We start from the raw sequence: 3,437 nt of genomic DNA, 5'->3' as shown, positions 1-3,437 counted from the left end.
AATGAAGGAGCTAGAATACAAAATCGGAGGAAGCAAATTAATACTTTCGAAAGCGGACAGTTATAGAATGGGAGGAAAGTTTGAGAATTTTTCGCCTGCGAAGCACAGGTGGAATCGTGTTCGCGCATTGCCCTACCCTACCTTAGACCACTTTCCTTAAGAGCATATCTCTAGTGGTCCCTTCAGTGCCCTACGTCAGGAGAAACATCAGCCGAGTCAGTATTTGGTTTTTAGAAATTCATGTTTTTCAATATCAACTTAATAATTAATAACAATATTTATATTTAAAAATACGTACATAGTAAAGGAATCGAGTAAATATAAAAAGAATAATACAGACTAGGGTGACTCAACGGAATCTAACGTAAGGTTTTTCTCTCAGTTACGAGATCAGAAATTGTAGTTTTAATTCTATCTACGAGATTATTATAATTAAAAGTTATAGTTACTAGTGGCTAAAAATATTTTTTGGAAGGAACATGACTTTCATTTAATTTTTAAATTTAATTCTTCAATATTTTTTTTTTGTTCTCTCCATAGTCTTGTTCTGTGAATTATTATTTTTTATTTATTTTTTTCTGAGTTTTCTTTTCTCTTTTTTTCCTTCCTTTTCTCTTTATATTTCAAATAGCTGCTCGCGCCACTCCATTATTATTATTTGCTTATCTGCAGTGTGTATACAATATAAAATGACCTCTAGCAAAATTTATTCGGTTTACTACCGAATATTTCCAATAAAAATAAAGTTTTATCAATGAGACTCACTCAACTTTTCACTCCTCGGCGAAAGATCGATCTCCCTGCGCAGATGAGCTGAAACGAAAAGGTGGCTTCTTCCACTAATACTATAAAGAGGCATAATTTTGGATTACACGACTGCGATCAAACTTTTATAAATCTCTACTCTAAAATTCAAATGAGCACTTTCCGAAAAGGGAAAAATTTAATTCGCTTAGGTTAGATCACTTACTATATAAAAATTTTAATCACTAATAAGAATTCAATTTAAATCCAAGAAAATTATTAAACAACATGACCGAGTTTCTTACTCGAGTACATATTCTTATAGCTTAACGTTGATCTTAAACTACAAGAAAAAAAAATTTTAATTTCTGCCACTCTAGGTTCAGGATGGCGATCCGGTTAGATTAATTCTCTCTAGTAAGGTTAGGTCTGACTTTCAGCATTTTTCCGTATAATTAGAGATTCTGCTCGATTCGACTTGGATTTAATTTAATTTTTGGGCATTCTGGACTGCCAATTAAGCGAAACAAAATTTTTTCCATTCACTCTAACCTCACTTTAAGCACTACTTAGGCTGCATCGAAATTAGTTTGAATATCTCTCCTGGTGGCCCCGGCTTAGGGCGATCGCTGTCCTGCTGCTGCGGCTGATCCTTCGCTCCGGTTTGCTGGAAAGGCGCTCCACTTCTTGGCCTGGCGCAGTTGCCGTCTCTCCTTCTGCCCGCCGGTGGCGGCTCCGTAAAACCGTGGGACCCGGGCAGTGATGTGAACGTATAAGATGCCCAGGGAAAACCCTCCGGGCTTCAGTTTCGGCTGCGATTATATTCCCGCATCAAACTACAGTTCACCAATATTTCGAAATTCACTAACCTGCAATTTGACCTAGTCGAAGCTAGGATTTGGCGGCAGTGAGATGGCCGTGACAAACGCCAATCTCTTCGGCTGAATATCGCCGGGAAACACACGCCGGACTTATTTCGCGCACCACTATAGGCGAAGGAACGCCGTATTTTCGATATTTCGCGCGACAAAATCCCGTATGACCGCAAGTCAAAATTTTTCGACGCACTTTCACAACTTGACGCGTTGATTGTACAGATCGAAAAGAAGACAAACCGGAAACATTAGTCGAGGCGTAGGCCATCGGCGGAAACCACGATCAGCTGAACAACACTTTTTCTCCGATAACCGAAATATCCCAAACTTATCGGGTGCAGTTAAATAGGGTTGCATCCAGTCTGGTATATTCTAGCTACTTCTTGCTACATCTAGTAAGACCTCACTTTAGTGTGTCACAGCTGACCGCCCTATCGATTATTCATCGAGATTATTCTCACCTACTGCTTCAGTCGCCACTACACAGTTGGTCCATATTCTTGTGCGTCTTGTAGTCTAACTTCGTCGATAGACATTATTGATTGATCGCTGTCAGCTGGTCTAGGACGTTTAATAATTTGTTTTATAGTTTGTTGCGTTTGTGGAAATGGATTCCTATTAAAATTACGTTGTGGGTTTGCAAATCTAGTTTCACCAAATTGATTTTGTCCAGGTCTCATGGGTGGTCTGTTGAACATTCGTCGTTGTTGAGTTTGCATGAGTGGATATTGTGATTGAATGGGTGGATACTAGTATGGATTAGAAAAAGGCTGTTATGGTTGTTTGATATGATGGATATCTGGATTGATAGTAAGTTTGAAAGTTTGGATTCATTTTACTTGTATTTGCATGGAAAGTATTATTTTCAATTTTAGTTTTAATATTTTTTTCGAAATTTTGTTTCATCTAAACATTTGCGTGTTCTTCATAAATCCCCTCATTTTGTGCTATGTAAATTAAGGTTCTTAAATCGGGAATTTCATGATGAGCCAAAATACAGAACAAATTAGTTGGTAATTCCCGAATAAGTGCCTTAATAGAGTCCCTAATTGCTTGCAAATAAATTATGAGGTCGGTATTATTACCTTCTAGATGTAGTTTAGCTATTAAGAGTTGACGCCTACTTTCAGCTTACTCGCAGAATGCTCGTAAATTTCCTTTGTATGGTTTTTTTTGGAAATTTTTCAAAGGTTTGTAATTTGGCGTTTGGGGTTTGTATTCAACAATTAACCTTGACCTCAAGGTGTACCAGTCCTCGATGTTTGGTAGTCCCAATGATCTTATTACTTGTCCATCTATGTTTCGTTCCACAGCTCCGAGTAGAATGCGTTGTTGTCGCAAGTCGTTAGTTGGGTAGAGTTCTAGGATGTAATCCACTCTACTAATGAACGTATAAAGCGCTGAGGGATCTCCATTAAATGGGAAAATGTCTTTGAGTTGTCTTCGCGCTTCACTTAGGTTGTTTTCGTTTAGAGTAACCAGTTGTGGTGCGGCAATTTTAGGTTGTTCCATTTTGTATTTTCTTTTAGTTTTATTTAGATAGAGTTTATTATGTTTTTACGTTTTAGTCTTCTGGAGTTTTTTATTGTTTTGATTTTTGCTTTTTTGGTAGCTTAGTTAAACAATTTTTACTTTTCTATAATTTTCTTTCGCCAGCCGTTGGACTTATGGGATGAATTTCATCTGGGGATTTTCTTAGTTTTTTTCCACTTTATTAGGACAACCGAAATCACGAAAATCACAAGCGTAATTGTTCACGAGTACCGGATTTTAAAAGTTAATTTATTTTCAACTCGCGGTTTTTTTTTTCGAATACTT

The sequence above is a fragment of the Drosophila mauritiana genome, unplaced genomic scaffold (genome assembly GCF_004382145.1).
Source record: "Drosophila mauritiana strain mau12 unplaced genomic scaffold, ASM438214v1 Y_147, whole genome shotgun sequence".
NCBI classification, from domain to species: domain Eukaryota; kingdom Metazoa; phylum Arthropoda; class Insecta; order Diptera; family Drosophilidae; genus Drosophila; species Drosophila mauritiana.
This window is presented reverse-complemented; position numbering follows the sequence as displayed.